The following is a 20,648-nucleotide window of genomic DNA, read 5'->3' as shown; positions in this document are numbered from 1 at the left end:
GCAAAGACAGAGATGCCGATGCTCCAGTACTTGGTGATGCTTCCTTGGAATGGGGGAGTTCTGATGTCTCCACCTCCATCTCAGAAGTGGATTTAGGACATAGCAGAAAAAAGGAGCTAATTTTCTGAACACAAAATCAGGCATCTGTGGAATAATAAACTGAAGGCTCCTTTCCACCTCTGGGAAAGTGTTAGAAGGCAAAAGGATGCACTCCAACAATTTCTGGGTCATAAACAGGATGGGTGTCTAGAATTATTCAGGCTCTTAAGTTTTGTTGTGTTTTAAAATGGGAAGCTATGCAGAGTACTTTACCCGTAGCTACAGTAATTTGCACATCCTAACAAAAGAAAAAAAACAACCCCAAAACTTTTTACATTGCTGCTTCTATTGTGATTCATTTCCACAGCTGATGATAGAAGAACTCTAACTGGGAAAAGCAGATTAAGGGAAAATAAACAAGGCAAATGACACTGTACCCTCCCAAGGTCTGTAAAAATAACCAAGTGAGTTTGTGTAATCTCTATTTTCAGACTTTTTGGTCAAGTGGAATAGGACTCTGGAAAATACACCATATGCACACACCTGACAGCAGCAGAGTGAGGAATTTGATTATATGCATCAAGATGAAGTTAGATCTCCTTCCCATCAGCAGTTTTGAAGAGTTCTGAACAGCTAAGGATGCTTGTTTCCCCTAGGTTTAAAGTGGTTTATTTGTCATCATTCGAGTTTCTCAGTGTATTTTTTGGATAAAAACATATTTTATAAGTCTGCTAAGAAACAACGACCTTCCAGTTTGTGATGTCATTTGCCTCTTTTGGCAGGGTCATTTTGAACTGAACAAAATCATCTGTTGCTTTCATTTCAGACCTTACATATCATCTATTGCCATTCTTTCCTTGTAACTCACGAGCATAATGTCTGCAACTCCATCGCATCACGTATCCCTTCCTCCTGCTGCTGAACACAAGGGCAGCTTTTTAACTGATCACTGCAGGGTCAGTTTTAAGGACCGGATCTTAAATCTGAATACAAAGGTTTAGCTGCAGGATCAACTAAACTGCTAATTCTGTTAAATTTTCAATGTGAAAACCCTATTTCCTGGACAATTTTCAGATGGACCTCTATGAAAAACAAACACTGCAACTTTAAAGATAAGGTAGAGAATAAGACCCATGGAAACCATCTCCAGGATGTTTTATATATACTATATTAACATTACTGATGGTACTGCTCAAAGAATGAAGAAACTTTGCAGAGTCACAGTTCACAGGCTTTGCAAATGCCGGCCCATCAACAAAATGTAGTAGTCACAGAATCTGCATTTATTGGAAAAAACTCAGTAAAAAGAGCTCAGAGATGCAACTGAGGATTCAGCCCAAGCATTACTTTCAAAAGTAGATCAAAAGAAAGTGTGGGTGCCTCAAAAATCTTGATTAGAACAGGAAAATGCCCGAGATAAAGCCCACATGACTGTTCTCCGTGCCACATGGGATTGACTGTTTCAAACTACCTGAAGACGGCTACAAATAAATGAGGCTTCTGTACACTTCTCAAAGAAGCAGAATGTATTATTTTGCATACACTTTTTTGGCTTCAAACAATGGGCACAAGTGAATGCCATTGTTAGTTCTACCATGCCAAAAGAGAGAAAACAGACTCCAGCTAACTCCAACTGTGCAAAGACTGGTTTTGAGCATGCACTGCATGAAACCATCAAGCAGGAATTTGGAGGCATTCCTCACAATGATAATCTATTAAGTCAGAACCAGCAAGGACAACTGATACCAATGGAAGTTTCACCACCAAGGTTGCGTATGCAACCTGGTCCCATCCTCACACCATACTGGTAACAAGACCATTGTGGGCTCTAGTCTTTTCCTTGTGCACGAGCTGCCATGTGCTCTGCTCAGCTCCTTAATCTAGATGCCAGTACATCCAGGACTCTGGAAGATAAAGCAGGGTGGACCCATCACCCTGGAAAGATGGATAGATGCAGCATTAATGCCAAAAGGTTTCTTCAAACTTCTGAAATCCGTATCAGTAAGCATCAACACGTGCATAGACCTAAGCAAGCCACAAAATTGCAAAAACAAGAGTGTACAAGATCATTTCAACGAGTACACATGGAGGAAGAATATTCTGCTGTTTGACACATGCTCCTAGTATCTTTTGTGCACCTTACAGTGTATGGAGCACGCGTTCACTGATGAACAGGATTGCATTATTTGTATATGCTACATTTAATGAAGAATGCAAGTTATATTTATCATTGTGTCAAGAACCTTTCTTGATTAATGAACATGCAGAGCACCTGCTATAAACAAACATTTATCATCTGATTGAAGAGTATTATCATTAAATGCCATAATTACCACTGCTAAACTAATACTCAACAAAAGTTTTCATACAACACAAAGGAACACCCTCTAAACAATAAAAGCAGCTGAAAATTTTGACACTGGCTTATCTGACAACAAGCACAGCAGTTGGCTGCTTTTCTTCAGATAGAGAGAGGGAACTGGGGGGCACAGAAGAGGTTAGTGGCTGGAAGAGAACTGAAATAGTGCAGGAAGAAGTCAAGCCACTTAAAAGGAAATAACATTTCCATTTGTTACAGAAATAGCAGAACAGCCTCCATCAATTGATTATTTCATTCACTAAATAGACAGCCCATTTATTTTATTTTTCACTAGTAAATTAAAAAGTTATTTGCAACACCTTTGATAAGATATTCTAATTATACTCAAAATAATTTTAAGAGGTATTTTGCAAGCCTTATATTTGGGGTTTGTTATTTCTTTCAATTTAGATAATGTAATTTCATTCTTGGAGTGCTAAGGTAACAAAGCAGAGTAAAATATTTAAACGTGATATGTCAACATTTTTAAAAAAATGTCATTTGAAAATGTATTTTGCCTTTAAGAGTTTTACAGAAGAAACATCACAAAGAAATTATTGTATTTAAACGTGGACACCTCTGTTTTAAAAATGTGTGCCACAGCCTATACTATAGCACACAACTGCTCTTAGCAAAACAAAACTATGCTTGCACCCCCCAAATTATACACATTCATAGCAATAAAAACCTTTGACTTTATCCTGTCAGCCACGGTGTATTTTCCTGACATTACAGAGGTCATAACTAGAGAAGAAACAGTTTTTAAAGGACATTAGTATCAGTTTTAACTGCAAAAACAGCCATTTATCTCATTACATATCTAAATCTTGGCCTGCATAGATTAACGAAATGTAAAGGGTTCTCAAGAGCATAAACTGATCCTTGTTTTGCAGTTGAACAAATATTTAGCAGCTCTTCTGTTTCTATAGCCAACCTGTTTTCCTGCTTTAAAAAGGGAAGGGGGGAGGTGGCCAAACCTGCACTAATTATCCTTGTCCAGCCACACATTCTGTCAGAGCTAGACTTTTATCCATGTCTGAGGACAATAAAGAAAATAAAAGGAGGGGCAAAGGCATCCTAAGTTTACAGTCACATGCAAAGTTCCTCTGAAACCCGCTCACAGAATTTAAGAATATGTGTGAAAGGGGTTGGCTACATCAGCATGCTCAGAGAGTCTCCGACATCATCCTCGCCTTCCTGTGCAATAGGCCATCTGCTGGAAAATGCCGTGCCCATAGCCAAAAGCTGTGTGTGGGCTGGAAGGCTGTAGGAAAAAAAAAAAAATTGCAGCAAATCCCCGAGATTAATGACTTCACACATGCATCCCTCGTGCTGCAGCCCAGAGCCGTTTCCCCACCCCCCCAAAACCGCACAGCACTGCCACTGCCGCCACCATCATACGGTTTCCTTCCTCATTCAGCAAAGATTAGCGTGTAGATCTGTCCGTGCCGTACACTCGGCAACACCTTACGCTGGGATAAAAATCACCCTAATTACCCTCTCTCAGATACAGGCCTTTTCAAGAATCCAACACTTCACCTTATATACCTTAGGGAAACTACGGAAGGAAGGATGAGATTCAGAAAAAGCTTGTTCTGTGCAGAAAGTTTCTCTCGATTCTTGACATTCATTTATGATTCATTCCCTACGATATGGCTTACAGACTGCAAGCAGTTTAAGATGTAGTTTAAAGCTGCTACCAACTACTCTGTGATAATTTGCAGTCCTTACAAAAAGAAAAGCCACTGCCTAGTCCATTCCTGCATCTAGGGTGAACAGGTAACTGGATCAACAGCTGTTAGAAAGAGAAAAATCACCTGTAATTTAGCGTGTGTTTTCTCTGAAAGGACAGATCATCACTGGGGTAGGTCAAAGGCCTTACAAATCTGAATTAAAATTTGCAATACACAAACAAGATAAGGTAATTATTTCATTTTTAAAAGTGCTGAATACTCATACTGCTCAAAGAAGTTAACGAGCACCAGAGATGCACATGCATGCTTTGAAATCAAGCCCACAAGCAGTGACAATCGGCCAGTGATCACCCAGAAAGGACTATCTGGGTTTGCAACTGCTCCTTGGGACAGTAATGCCATTTAGAGGACAGGGTTGTTGGTTTTTTTTTCCACTGGACTGATATGCCAACTTAAACATGATTTTACTATTTCAGCCTATACTGCTTTAAGTTAAATAACCTATGCAGATAAAAAAAAAATATCCATGCTGTTCATTACATGATGTCTACATTATGGCTGTGACATCTACCCTCTAAAGCACACACTAAATGAAGCGTCAACACCAGAGCCTGGAATGAAAACAGGAATTGCTGTGGACAACCTTCAAGGATTTTATTATAAACCTTTCCAATGTTTGCTATGATCTCTACCCATTAATAGAACATATAGGCAGCTGCTGCCTGAAGTAACCTGTCCCTTCTGACATTGGCCAACATGAGAAGCAGAAGTGGTAAAAGTCCTGACCTTCCTCTGCAAAAACCTTCCTGTGCTTTCTCTCCCCAGGGTTAGGCTGACAGCACTCTCCTTCGGCCGTACCTTCAGACGGCTCACAGGATTTGTTTCAGGGTACCGAAGCTACATTTGTTCACTGCAGTCTACCAAGGACTGAGCACCCAGCACCCGCGTACCTACTCAGTAAAAGTATAACATGCAGAGCTCAACATGTTACATCACTTAGCCTATTCTCAAGGCCAAAATCAAATGTGGTAACTTTTTTGTCTGTTGGCATCACTGTGTTTGGATCTTCTCTGCTCTACCTCATGGGTACTGCCTTCCCCTATTTTAAATTAAAAAAAAAAAAAAACAAAAAAACAAAAAAACAAAAAAACAAAAACCCCACCCATATGTATTCTTTAGGATATTAATTGCACACCAAAAAAGCCCCACTATCTCCATCTCTAGCCTTTAACATCTACCAAGTACCTTTTTAGAATATTGCTTATTCTGGAGTCACAGGGAAAATAAATTAATTTCTGAGAAAAACAGCATCTTCAAATGTTCATTTCTGCACCAGCCAGCTAAGCCAACCACACTTCTCAGGAGGATTGCCTCACTTTTGCTTCAGGACAGTGAGCGAGGTTCTCTCACATCACAGCTGGGGAAAAGACAAAAAGAGGAGGGTGTCTTCGCACTGGTGCAGACCAGGCGCTTTCCCCCCACCTGCTGAGAATCCCGTCTTCTGGCAAGAAGGATAACAAGAGCAGCTGGGCACAGCAGCTCCTCAACTGCTCCAACAATTCCCAAAACCACTGCCCATTTAGATCCTTAATTTTATGGCAGAGCACTTCAAAAAAGCTTAACACAGCCTTCAAATCATTAATTTATCCTTAACAGCACTGCTTTTGGTCAATCAGACTATTTACGGTTTACTTTTCACCTTAGGCTAAGTCCTGCATTTCAATATGACTAACATAAACAACATTTCAAAAGGCATTTCCATAGGTAAGACAACTCCTGCCTGTATACAAAGGCCTCACAAACTTCTAAAATTTAGCATCAATGACTAAACCTGTAAGAATATATCCATTTACGGAAGTAGAGTCACAGAGTTTTAGGGTTTTTTTAATTTGCAGTAAGAGAAAAGAAATGCCAAGAATGGTTTATAGAAACAGCTGAAATGCTACCAAGGAAAGAAATGACATTGGGATTAATAATTTCAAATACATGTGCAGCATTTGAGAGCAGAAGGGCAGTATAAAAATAGATCAAACCCTTTTGACAGGCTCTCATTTCTTCACACCATTCCAAGTCACGTTGCCTAAACTGGCAAGGTGAATCAGAAAAATTTAGTTCTGCACAAAGTATTAAATCTACTCTTTTACAGAAAGCAAGCAAAATATTTATGCACAAATTAAGCTCAAAGTTAAGTAAATCCAATGATATTGCACACACACACACTAAGTCAAACAAGATTCAAGCCTCAAAAAATGAGCATAAAGTTTACAACCAAGAGGACTAGGAACTATTCTTTGTGTTTGGTTTAAAAATTGAAGTGCTAATTCTCAAATAACGAATAACTTTGACAAAACCTTAAAGCCAGCGAGTTATAAGAAAATTCCACGAGTTCAAAACACAGCATGTGTCGTTCAGATCACACATCAGTTCTTGTCAGGAGAGCAAATTTCACTCAAAATGAAATAATCCTCAAAAATTCCGTAGTTCAGTTACAGAGAAGCTTGATTACTCCCTGCCAATGGCTTTCTGAGTAAAAGAGTTATAAAGGTTATCTTTTTTTTCTTTAATTCTTCATTGGAGTAAACTATTGATTTCCATAGGTCCTCAATCAGCAGCATCCCTATTACACTGAACAGCCCCCAAATGCTCCATAATCCCCATTGTAAACCATTACTGGGGGGGTGTGTGGTTCTGACTCGCTTGTGGAAGCAGCACATGGGAAACAGACAAGCCTAAACTGTTGTGACATGTGGTTATCAGAGAAAAATTATTTAGCTTCAAGTTAAAACTGTACTCATCCTCCTCTTCAAATGCGCAAACATGGACCCGGTTGCTGCTCCAACGACTGTCAGGAAAAAAAAAAAAAATCCTGTTCCTTCCATAAAATACAAATATGCATTTATGTGATGCCATTGCTGCTCACGTACCGCTGGCAAGCATAACTTACATGCTCTACGTAAACAAAGTTAACATCTAGGTAAACCCCCACAGTTTACCATCCATTTCCAATTAATGCCAAATTTCGGTTTTGCTCTTTAGCTGTAGCACCGTGATTATATCTGTGCCAAGACAAACTTGAGAAAGGAGATGAATATCTGTGGGAAGAGTGCTTCCCGTCAGAAGAAGCTCACTTCATGTGACAGTGATGGGTGTCCCATGAAAACCACCACACTAGGCAGAGAGTAGTTTGAACACAGAAATCACACCAGCAATCTTATGTCAAAGCACTTCTTATCCCCCAAACAGAAATTCCACTGGCATTTTAAACCCCAAGCACAACACAGATTCAGTTTCACATTCATAATAGTTGCAAGGTGCTGAACATAACAGCTGTGAATGCCTGCCTAGGAACACTTGTGAATAAAAGAAAAAGCTACGTTAATATTTTTAAAGATGAAAGTGCAGAGCAGTCTTCTGAGTAACTGAAGTCTCGCTCAGTCCATCAAGGGCAGCAGCTTGGACTCAACCTCACTGTTGACCCAGGGTCTCACAGGACTTTATAGGGGGTACTTGTATCTGGTGTCTGCACCCCACTGGGCAGAAACTGAGATACAGAGACATTAGGGACCGATCCTATGGCATCACCCTGAAGCAACAGGACCCTGCTCAGCTCGAAGGGTTTCTCGGCTTCAACTCTCCAGTAGGACAAGACCCTACAAGACTTGCCCATGAATAAAGAAGTCTATGATGTTTGCACACACTTAATTGTATTTCTGCAGGCTACAAAAGTCTTGCTGTATTCATTGTAACAAACTACCAGATAGTTATGCCTGAAGAAAAATTCCCGGTTAGGAAAAAAAAAAACCTGTTCATCCAACTTCAGTAGCAAATGCAAATAGCTAATTAACCTTATCTCCATTACGCTGTCCTGACTTCGCAATACATCTGGCACAGAAGCAAAAATTTGTTTGCCTTGTCCAAATCTTCTCACATACGTACAGAGCCTACGATCAACAGGCTTTGATGCAAATCTGACTAGCAAAGATTTAGCCTGTATGTACGGCTATACGCTCTGCACTGTATTCTACAGGCACACTCGTGGATGTCATTTCATCAGCACTTCCAATGGGGAAGAGAAAAATTGGCAGATACATGAAGAAAATTGTATTTAACTATCTGGTTACAAATAAAGCTGTATTTGTGTACTTAAGAGAGAGAAAAACAAACTAGCCAAACCCTGTTCAAGTACACATTATCAATCCAAGGCAAATATATCTATTATTTCACCCACCGTGGGTTATTTTCCTCCAAAATAAACATGTGCCCAAAATATGTGTTTCAACATTTCACCTTTTCGCAGTCTGTTTTAAATACAACTATTTTTCCTTGGCCAAAATTGGTAAGAATAAAGGAAAGTGAATTGGACAAAAGGTCAGATTATACTGAAATTGAAATATTTATCAGAACAGCTATTTCTGCCAAGGAAGATAACCACAAAGGTAGAGTCTCATTTGATCCTTAATTGACCTGTGTGTGTTTAATTAGGAAGGGGAGGAATTAACCTAGAGCTAATTACGGTCTTGATTCTACAAACCTGCAAGTGCATAGTTTTATGCACATAAGTATTCCTCAGTGAAGTTATGCATGAGCAAGTAAGTTTGTACCTTCAGGGAATAAAACTTGAATAACTTAACCTTTTAAAAACTTTGCTTTTAGGTGGCTGCTTTATCAATATTTCTTATATACAACCCATTTTGTATTTTAGACTTTACATGTGAAATTTTTTGGAACACCAAACAGTATTTGCTTTTGTTTCAGAAAAACACCACCACTTACGTTTATGTTAGGAAATAAGTGGTAGTTTTAAAGAATGAACATTTTAAATATGTGCCTTTATTCATCCTGGTCTGTGAAACTACAGTCTTTGGCTTAATGACATCAAAGTGTAGAGGTTTGTAGCAATGCATTTTTACTTGAGCACTGAATTAATTTTCAGTGTGTAACAAAAATCAGTTTCAGGGGAAGAAACTTCTCAAGACCTACGTACACGCAGAACATCTTCCTGGAACACGTAAAGGGGGAACTTGTGCTCACTGACGCTCTCCCTGCACCCGCATCGCTACCCCAGTCCCTTCTCTTCAATACAGTCAGTGGTTTGTGCCCATTTCCTCAAACTCCGCAAATGCTGTGGCCCCGTATCTGCAGTCCTGCAAGCCACCACGGATGACTCCAAATACCAATTATATAGGCCTCAAAATTGTAATCAGGGCTCCCATGCAAATGCCCTCCCAGCCAGCCATTGCACCACCAGATGAGGACTTGCTTTACATCCAGACTTGAACAGAAAATAACTCTTCCAGCCTTCTTTCCCAAGGAAATGTTTAGACTTGCTTATCTGTGGATAAGCACGTCTGCCAGACCCTCTCTAATAAGTTTTGAGCCTATTGGCCAATTATAACCAAATTTGACATAGGTTTGGAGACCTAAAAGATAGTCACTCTGACAAGTGGCAGAAAAGCAGGCAGCTGGGCTGAGAATACAGCCCCCATTAGCGACCCTGTGAAGAAAAAGGCTCGAGCGGGGACTTACTGCTTGGCTAGGGGGGACTCCAGCCTTGAGATGCAACCCCTAAGAAGAGAGGTTTCCTTGGGTTTTGCTTCTTATCGAAATCCTGCAACGTATTCAGTGTAGGACAGCAATTATGCCTGTATGCCTGAGACAGGCAGATACACGCACCTCTGTGTGTGTGCTGTCTGTGTAAGCACGCACACCTGGGTGCGCGCACACAGCGCGGCGTGAACCGATCGTAAAGGATAATTGATCACATAGGAATTTCTTTACAGCTTGATGAGGTGTTGAAGTTTTAAGCAGAAAAAAGTAAACTCAGCAATGGAATGCGTGAAAAACTTAGTATAATGTAATCAAACACTGCTTTATAATAAAGTATTTTAGTTACCTCAATCATTTCCTTAGTACAAAAAAGTCCTGCCCCTATAGAAGCTGTTCTAGATAAATAGTTCCTCCTTCCACGCACTCAAAGAACAAGGGTGTTGATGTAAAGCATGACAGACTCACAGATATCATCAGAATGTTACAATTTGTAGGTAGACTTTTCCAAAACATTATCATATAACCCTTGTTACATTTTTGCTACCTCAACCAGATACAAATCAGCAAGAGAAAAGTGCTTATCAGAAGCAAGCCCAGTCTGAAACATGTGCTGGTGCAGAAACCAGCTTGGCACATGCAAACTTGAGACCAAACTGCAGTGTTTTCTAATCAGTTTCCTCCAAATTTTGCCTATCAGTGGCAACACTCTCAGTTTGTTCAAGACAACTTAAAAATAGGAATTCTCACCTTCTGAAAAGGAACAAAAATCCAAATGGTGGTAAGTCTAAGATACATATTATAGTTTGTTTTACAGGGTACCACCAATAGTTCAATATAATTTGTTTCTGTTCAATATTTGTGGTATTGACAGCATTACAATCTAGATAATTTTGGCATGTGCAAATCAAATACTGATACATCTATAAATCCTCAGCAACTTCTTAAGCAGACTAATGACAACCAACGTAACCATGTTGCTTTATATGCCATTCTATCTTTGCAACTATCCTACAGTCAGTAGAAAATACCTGTCACAAGTTTGAGAGAGACTTTTCTGGTTTATCCCATACTCTACCTGAAGGCTGTAAACTACTTTGCAATGGCTGTTGTTAGCAGCAGGGCTTGGGCGGGACCCAGAGACACCCCTTCGCTCCCCCCAGCACACGGCATCACATATTGCGTTCACAAGACGAAGCAAAGCAGCCCCTTCCCCACGGGATTCACAGTCTAGGTAAGTGCTTTGTAGTCAATGGCAAGCAATCAGTGGTTAAGAAACAGAGCAGCTCAAACATTCATCTAAAAAAAAAAGTTAATCTTATTTCTTGGGAGTAGTAAGACATCATTTCCCACCTGAGCATCAGACTTCCTCTCATTGTTTCCTTGCACCTGGCAACAGATATTATGTCTTACGTATTGAAGCTCTTGTTTTCTAGGAAACAATACACAGAGAAGAATGACAGAAACAGGCAAGAAAGATGAGACGCTGGGAACAGCCTTTGTGAATCTGTCAGTTTACATCATTACCAACCAAAGCTCTTTAAAAGAGAGTTTCAAGACCCGAGGGCTTGATTCTGCAAACCATCGAGTGCTCTGGCCTCACTGCAGCAAAGACCCCAGCACATGCATCACTTTAATTACAGAAGTGCACCAATTAAAACGGACCCGCTCGTATCCTTAAAATCAAGCACATACTTGAGAGCAAACCTGAAGCCAGAGCATTCTGACCTGCAGGACACACACACAAATATAGATAGGTACAGATACAACTACCTCAAAGGTCTTTTTTCCTGATTGCACAAGTGCCAATCAAGAGCAGCTCAGCTGAAGCCAAGCAGGGTAGCAGGTTGTGGGAAGAGAGTCAAGGTCCTTAAGTTGTATATTTACTGTGATGGATTCCTTATTCTGAAATAACTGAAAAACTGCTTCATAATAATGCAAAATTTAAACACATGAACCAGAGAATCTTCTCACAAGCAGATTATGAATTCATCATATTACTCTAATAGTAAAATGCCACTTCGGTTTTTTTGGTTGCTTTTAAAAGCTTCTGAAAGAAATCCACTCTCCACTCATGCAGCATTTGCCAGGAGAAGAAAGCAGGAGCGAGTGGTGCCGTAAGCTTCTCGCTAGTTGTCAGATAGAGGCAATTTTGTCCTCTCTAAGCAATCACATGGTAGCCACTCTGTCAAATTAATGTACACTGCCTCCGTGAGTTATTCCCAGAGACTGTAGCTTTTAACATCCTAATTTTAACACGTCTGTCATTCAAAATGATCCACTCTCAGAAAATAACGATGGCTGTACTCATTTCCCTTCTCTTAATGTAAACTTTAAGTGAAACAGAAGAGAGCTTTTCAGCCTGAAAAGGAGACGGCACAGGAAACACTGAAAAAGTTTATAGAAGCATGAACGGGACAGAGAGGAATAGGGATCAATTCTGCACTATCCCTATGCAAGGCATAGGTGCTATCGAAGGTTCAAATAAAAGGGTGTGGTGTTTGGCACAGTGTAAAGTTAACTCTATGAAATTCCTTGCTACGGCACGTTGCAGATGCTACAAGTTTATGCAGGGTCAAGGGGCAATCAGAGCAGTTCATGGAAGGGAAAAATCAGTGCAGGCTATAAAGACACCAGCTCTCCTTCAGGAAGCATCCAAGCTGCAAATGATTGCATGCTGAGAGTGCCTTCTGGGGAATTATCCTTACACGCCTGCCCTAATTTTACCCCACCCCAGGCACCGCTTTTTGCACTGTGAGACCCAGGACACTAGACAGACCTCTGCTTTTACCCACAAGAGCCTCCTAAACAGTAAAACTTTCTGTAATTTACACTCATCAGGTTCTTAAATCAAGTAGCCAAACGCTATGTTTCTAAACAGCATCACCAAGAAAATAGAGTGCTATGATCTGACTGGTAAATCAGAGTCCATGTCAGTCCACCACAAGTGGCAAAACCCACCAGTTAACAGTACTGTACCACGGCCAAGAGGCTACCGCCTCCCGAACATTCGGAGTCCTCCATCACCTTCAGTTACAAAACAAGACATACCTCAACAAACTGGCATTTTGATTTAAAAGCACATTTTGGGAGCACTGAAGATTAATCGCCAGCTTCTGGCGTGCAAGTAACGAGATCACATCAATGCACAACGTGTGACCAAAGAGAGTAGGTCCAACAGCTTCCTACCAGCCTCTCAGTTCGGGCAAGTAACGTACTCTGCCGCAGCTTCTTGCGCTGCGATGAGTTAGGAGCAGCCTAAAGCAAACGCTCGATGCCACGCGTGGGACGGGATGGGAAGCCAGCCCGCTGCGGAGTTCGCCGAGGACCCCAGCCGGGGTAAGCCGAGCCCCAGGTTTGGGCTGAAAGGCGCCCGTGAGCTTTCGGCGCGCTCCCCGCGCTTAGGCGGGCACGAAGCCGGGGCCACCCGAGGCCGCCTCAGGGGACGCCCACGGTGCGTGGCGCTCGCAGGCCGCTGCCGCCGGTCGGGCACCACAAGTCCCCGGGACCCCGCTCCGCCCCGGACAGCCCCGGCCGCGCAGGTGCCCCGCCGCCCCGTCCCGCCGCAGCATCCCGGCTCCGCAACACCCGCTCCCCAACCGGCCCCGGCCCCCTTACCGGCTGCGGAGGCTGGCGGGCTCCGCGGGGCTGCCCTCTCCGGGGCTGCCTCTCCAGCCGCGCTCGCACACGCTCCCTTCCCGCCCGGCTCGCAGCCTCTCTACTTGGGTTGGTTTGGGGTTTGGGTTTTGTTTTTTTTCCCCTCCTCCTCTCGCCCTCTCCAGCTCCCACTAGTGATCGCACACCCGGCCAGCCAGCGGAGGATTAGCCGCCGCTTCCTCCCGCCCCCCCGCGGGCGGCCGGCGCGGAGCTGCCGCCTCCCCGGCCCCCGCCGCCACCTGAAGCGACCCTCGGTCACCCACCAGGGCTTGCCGGGCCCCAGGGACGGGGCTTAACGGGACGGTTACCCACATCCATCAATCACCCGCCAAGTAACCGGCCGCCGCGTCCTCCCACACGCCCGGCCGAGTCCCCCCGCGCTTGGCTGGCGAGACGGGGAGATTTAAGAGAAGCAAGGCAATTTACTGCCCCGATTAAATTAACAACTGAGATAAAACGGACAGCGTGGGAACGGCAGATTGAAAAATGAATCACCGATACATTGCATAGCATTTACGGCATCGGCAATAATTTATTGCCAAGTATAGGCTGCACCACGGCCCCAGCGTAGATAGTCCTGCTGTAACTTGCGCTACATCTCACAAGTGGTCCGGTACTGTCCCGTGCTACCTTATGGGCACAATAGAAAACTCAGCCCAGGGTTTTCAATCTCAATATTATTTTATTACTGTTTCCCTCTTTTCTGTGATTGATTAAAGAAAATAAAGGATCAGCAGTTCAGGTTATCATATTAGAAGTCTGTGACCGCAATTTAGTCCATTATAACACATGTTAAAATTTGTGATTTCCGAGAACAAGGTGAAGTTAAAATGGGAATATTTGAGGTATGACATGAGCATTTTAGTGTGCATCAGGACCGCACTTTGAAGCGGTTGTGGAGCGACCTCAGTGCACAGACCACAAGCAGTAAGCCAGAAAACGCATCCCAGGAGTGCACCTAACAAGCTTTGGGGCCAACAGGCATCCTGCGTACGAGGCCAGGCTGCAGCCATTTCGGCCTGAGCACCAGGTCCTCAGCATCAGCTGTTTCAGATGGCAAATCTACTGAGCCACACTCAGTGGTGGTACAGACACACGTTACCCTAACCTCATATAATTTCAGTTTCTCACACTCGGGAAGAGTTAATACTCTCTCACTTTCCAAGAGGGTTGATATATTGTTACATTCACATACACAGAAGCTAGTCTACCTCCATTTGACTTGGAACATTTAATTTGCAGAATATTACGTCAGTATTTTGGGGCAGCTACATGGAAGGGAGAGCAAACTAGGTCCAAAGAAGGAGAGCTTCTCCCACTGCACCTCTCTCTGTTCTTAGGTCCAAACCTATAGTGCCTCCCCCACTATAGGCATGGGGGTTTTTCACTTTACACGTGCCTCGGTCAATACCAGAGGCAGAAGTGGAGAAAGACTTATTACTAGCCAAGGCAAATTTGGAAATGCTGACAAAACTAGGAGAAAGCTTGTTCCAGCAAGATTTCTGGACTACTATTTTGTGAAATCTGTGGATGCAAGTTGTCCTTGTGCACTTCATGCTCCATGCTTTTTTGGCCTGTATCCTGGCCACAGCTCATTATAACACAGGTATATTGTCTATTGTGAGCCTAATGTTTCCCCTCTCAGCAGAGATACTTCACTTTTTAATTGGTTTTCCTCTTCTATTCGCCTGCTGCAGACAAACAAGAGAAGACAGACTAATAAAAGTACTGGATCTTCTAGAAAACAGCTGAATAACTACCCCATGCTGCACTGGCAAAAGAAACCTAGAAAACAGAGAACTCAGAAGCAAAAAAAAAAAAACCACCCTCAGGAAGTAATAGAGGGATGAAAGGGAAGAGAAGACATAAAAATAAATAGAAAAGGAACAAAAGGAAGGTGTAACAGAATTTAAAAGTGCTGTAAAGCGAAACAGTTGGCAACAAGAAAAGAGGCATTATGAACACCTTTGCTTCACACCGCTGAACTCGGAGACTGAAAAGCGCAGTCACCTTTGAAGCACAAAGCTAATTAAATAGATATTAAGTATGCAAGAATCCAGGATTTGTGCTATGCACTATATAATGCCAGCGTGCAGCCCAAAAGGAGCAAGTTGTTTACCAATTTCCTTGAAAACATACGGCAAATCTTCGAAAATGCATGCCTTTCCGAGCTGCGATGAATCAGCAGCCACAGAAACTATGCAGTCCTGGACTGAGCTCTAATGAAAGCATGACAGTTTCCCTCTCCTCTCCACAACCTCCAGCTAATCTCTTCTAACTGGATCACTTCAACCACCATTCTTGTACTCCTAATTATATCAGACCTCATTATAACAACACTTAAATGAAAAAGCTCAGAATATTGAGCTCCCAGTGATGATACTGAAAAGGAGATATCGTATTTTCGAACAAGACACTGAGGTTGTTGGGTAATTGTCTAAATCTTCTATCATTGCTAAAGTAAACAGATGAAACCACAAAAATGTTCAAGCCTCCTGGCAAAGTTTTCAGCGTGCTTTCACCTTTCTGACCTCGAAGTGTTGAGCACTGCACTTCTCTACAATTCCTTCAGATACTATGTGTTGTCAGTGGAGATGAATCCCCCCTAAACACATGCAAATAAACCACTGGATGGAAAAACAAATATTGTGTGATCTCTTCACCTTTTGTCTATGTTTAGAAAAGACAACATAATCCTTTCTATTCTAGAAGCAATGCACTACCTCTTTCCAAAACAGTAGTATTCTCTTTCTGTCTTGTGAAGAGCTCCCTGGCTCCGTGCTTTGTGCATTGCTTTTCCTTGGTAAACAACTTCACCAAGTCTGTTTGTTATTCAGTGGCCCCATGTATTTCACAAAGGAAAAAACAAACACATGTGACCCATTTATTCCCATTTTCCTAACTGCTGATCAGACGTTACAATTTTCCTACTGTACCAAAGTTGCAGGTTTCAGTAACGCAGCAAGAAATGGTGGTGTCATGTCAGATTAAATAGTTTGCTCTTTACTGTACAGGCAAGATGATACAATATTTCATAGCTTTCTTACAGTTCTATAACTCAATTACATCTCATCTTTAAAACTCGACACCAAACTTCATTTGTCTTTGTTTACTCACAGATTATAGCTGATGGTTCTCTGCCATCTGTTTGCTGGAGTGTAATGTCTGTAGTGCAGTGCTGTGATTTTCAAATCAGCCCTTAAACTGTGATAAACATAATATCAAAAGGCTCCATCGGCCAGCTAGAAAATGACTTAGGAAAGAGATAATTGCCAGACACATTTTGTCAGAAATGCTTTTGTTTGTCAGGTATACTGATCAGCTACCCAACGTCTCATGTAGTATGCTTATAAAACACCTCAAATAAAACTCATTGTAATGGACGAGAGTTGATCCAAATGTTATCTGCAGGCCCAGGTTATGCTTATTTATATACAGCACAGTCTTATTTTGTATTTGCTGTGCAAACTCTAGAAGCTTATGATCAAACATACTTCTTGTTACCTCACTCTGCCATAGGATGCATATGTACACATATATGCGTTCGAGTGTGTATTACAATGGGAGTAAAACGCTGACAGCCCTTCTCGATAAAAGGAGAGGAACAAGAAAGGGTACATGCTTCCCATGTGAAATGGTAATTGTGAGAGGGACAGAGAATTGGAAAGAACATAAAAGGCACTATATTTGAACAAAATTATTTAAGACAGCCGTTCCCAAACTGAGATCCAGGGACTAACTCCCTCCTGGGGAGAGCAGCTGGCTGCCTGCCTCAGCATCTTTCACCAGCAAGAGGAGCCAACAGGCAGCCATAACATCCTCCACAAGCTCCAATGTGCCGGATTCTTCTCCTTATGAATTTCTGGCATTCGCAATCCTTATTGATTTAAATGGGGCTTGAAAGCCATCAGAACTGAACCCTAGACATCTTTACTAAATAAGAAAGTTTACAGTGCAAAAGTCTTCAGAGGAAATTTAAAAGAATAAACACAAATGACTGTCTCTAGGACAATAACAGCAGGGAAGAATGCCCTCTAATTAAAAATAAATCTGTTCCCTGTAATGTTTCTAACTTCAGTTAAACTGCTTGGTCTTAAACTGCAGAGAAAATATCCTGGATTTAGGGTACATCCCAAAGCCTGCACATACACCTCGCTGACAGTAGCACTGCACGAGTCTGGTGAAAGGACGCGCACAAAGAGATCTTCACTTGCCTAAGGGTTCCACAGGCTGGGACTTCAGCCTCCACTTTTTCGTGGATTTTGTTATTGTTTTTCCAACCTTCAGCAGTATTTTATAGCTTCTGCCCTCTGAACCACTAACTATTTTTATAATATAGATTAATCCCTTTTCCAGTTTAAAGAAACAGCTGAGATAGCAAACTTTAACAATTTCATATTCTGAACTCTAATTAGTTTAATGTAATGTTATTTGTTCAGGAGTGCTGGTCCTTTAGTCAAGTTTCAGTATAATCCCAACATAATCCCTGATTTTTTTCCCCTTTTACATCTCAACTTCTCAAACATTTTTAAATGTTTTGATCTACTAAACACTTACTGTACGCCTTGTTTTGTGCTGCAGTGTTTTCTTTGATCACTTCTTTGAAACTTAATCCAACAGGTGTTGTTTTAATTAAAAGCAAGTCTGTCATCATTCTTTTATAATATTAATTTCATTTCACTACTATGGAGTATACTTTATGCATTTTCTTCCTCTTGCAACTCCCTAATTTAGGACTCACATAATAAGTATGACTTTTATATTTACTGTTTGTTATTTCTATATAGGGTGTATATATAGAAATATTCTTATTCTTCCTATACTGTAATGTTATTTGATATTAGTGGAATTTCCTCTTGGATTTTAACCCTTGAAAATGGATGGGGGGGCTTTCTGGAGAGCATTGACTGACCACCTTACTGCAATAACAGCAGCAGTTCTCCCTGAAGGCAGCTGTGTTGTCACAGGGGATGAAATTTGACCTTTTGCAGAATGACAGCAAAAGATCTAGGTGTTCCTTAAGACATCAAAACAAGGATAGGGGCTTGATCTTGAAGCAGCCATAGAAAGTTCTTGGAACAAAACTGCTTAAGCTATTTCACTTTTATCCAGCACACTATATGACTACCACATGGAGAGGAGACCTTGGTGGAAGCCTGATGAAGTCAGTGGAGTCTGCATAGAAAAAGGTATATTTCCTTATTGAGATCTTCCTTTGGACACATTTTGCCTTTTTTAAGTCTGTCAGGCTTGTTCTGGAAAATGGGAGTAAGAAGAGGGCTGACTTCTACACCAGTGACCCACCCACCGCAGAGGAGTCCCATGCTGAGAGGCTGTTTTGTTCTCCCAGTGGAAAGGAACAGGGTCTCACTTTGTTTCAAATTAGGTGTCCTTTTATTTGCAGGTACCCATTTCACCAACCACAGACCCGACGATACAATGCATTTCTCCTATATCCAAAGTAGAACATGTAAAAATACAAAAGGCATTCATTATTTCAAAAAAGGATCCTTTCATTTGCTCGCTGCCGTATGGTGTGGAAAGCAAAGAGAAACAAGCCATGGAAAACAAAAGCAAGCTGACATGTAGAACATTGCATGTCAGGGATAAAACACCACTAAGAGCCAGGGAATTGTCATCACACTGGAGTTACATCGGACTATAACCATCTCCAGCACTGTTTCACTAGCTCTCCCCACACACATCACTGTTGCATGGTGATCTGTCAGTCAAACAACTCTAAAAATAACAGCCAAATACCCTTGCAGTTATGGCACTCCTTCCCTCCTTGATGTGCTATGCTTTCAAGACCTGCCATGTCACATAATCCATTGGACTGCTGCTCTCTTTTGCAATGCAGAGATGATTTCCATTGGTTTAGTGTCCTGGCTCTCTCCTGATGAGGCTCCAAGGAGTCAGCCTTTAGATGAGTTAATGACCAAGCACTGCATCAGGTGAAACCCAATGGGTACAACATCCAGAAAATAAGAAAGTTTCTTTGTCTTCAGTTTGTTATAAAAAAAAATAGACGTTTCTTGGCAAGGAAACATTTAAAACAGCTTATGCATCCGGGAATCACCCACCACATCCCCTCCCCAACCCCAGCTTTGCCATGCCTGCACACTACTCAGATTTAAAATATTCATCATTGTATATTCCTCCCTACACATGCTGGCTATGGGACTAGCTGCATATTGAAACTTTGGAAAGCTAGTCATTTGGGCCAAAATCCTGCTATTACAGTTTCTCTTCTAAAATAAAGAGAAATATCATAATAAAAGAACTTAAATCTTCATAATGCTATTAGGAGGAAAGAGAAAACTTAAAACCAATTTTCAGTCATAAAAAACGGTAACCAAACAACCCAGAGGTAAATACTATTAAAGAAGCAAACAAAAAAAAAATCACCACATACACATAATTTCCAATATCCGATTACAGTAAGAGATACAAACAAAACAAGAACTCATTTGAGAAAGGACCCTTTACTCTCCGACTGAAGCCCTCACCTAGAGGTTGGAGAGCCTGCCTGTCCTTCCCTGGCCCAGTCAATCCAGCCACTCCATGCACAACAGAACAATTTCAAGAGGTTCTAGGCAAAATTTCCCTGTCCTACCGCCGACTTCTCATGAGAGAGATCCTGAGCTTCCCACTAGCATCTTTTATCCCAACCACTCTCCTGGAATATATTGCAGCTCGGATGCCGAGATCCCTGGGTCACTATGCCCTTTATAAAGGCTACTGGAGATGGGACCAGGAGTCCCAGCCATGTTGTTAGGGCACTGCTTGGGTTTAGACGGTTTTATTGACAGACATAAGCAGGGAAACTGAAATAGCTTGCATTTACCAGAAGCCACGCAAAGAAATTTCTTCAAATCCAGGACCATAGAGAATTGGGTATCACAAGCTACATTTAGTTGTTGGTGTAGATAAGAATTGGGAGAAGAACCAGTGAAGTTATCCAAGCTCTGTAAGAAGTAAGACAACGTGACATGGAAACTGGATTACAGTTATTTTCCTGCTGCGTTCTGAGACTCAGGCCAAAAAAAAGCAGGACATTTGTCTGGTGAAAAAACGATTGGAATTTTTTTCAAATTCCTGGTGTAGTGCTTAGCTATAAAGCCACTTATAATAGATGGCTCTTATTTCATAATAAGAATATGATGGGACTGAAAATGGTCTGCTTATTCTGCCAAGATATCAAGGGTAAAACTCCCCCAGAGCCCTAAATACGTCCTGGATAAAAGTTGCAGATCAGCATACACTTGCTACACACAAACGTTGGCAGTCCCTATTAATAAATACTTGCCCTAATCTGTTTTTCAGCAGATCCACAGGGCACAGGCATCTCTCAA

General features: G+C 41.7%; 1 protein-coding gene across 2 annotated transcripts in view; it reads right to left on the bottom strand.

Annotated features, from left to right (window-relative positions):
• BMPR1B (bone morphogenetic protein receptor type 1B) overlaps window positions 1–13,386 on the bottom strand; it is a 260,490-nt gene extending 247,104 nt beyond the window's left edge. Inside the window, exon 1 of one of the 2 annotated variants that reach the window (XM_054824510.1) lies at window positions 13,255–13,386. The gene's annotated coding sequence lies outside the window, so the exon portion shown is untranslated. The remainder of the gene's footprint in view (window positions 1–13,254) is intronic. The other variant, XM_054824511.1, reaches the window with a different exon arrangement.
• Between the last annotated feature and the right edge of the window lie 7,262 nt (window positions 13,387–20,648).

This window comes from Grus americana, chromosome 4, assembly GCF_028858705.1.
Source record: "Grus americana isolate bGruAme1 chromosome 4, bGruAme1.mat, whole genome shotgun sequence".
Taxonomy (NCBI): Eukaryota; Metazoa; Chordata; class Aves; order Gruiformes; family Gruidae; genus Grus; species Grus americana.
This window is presented reverse-complemented; position numbering and strand designations above follow the sequence as displayed.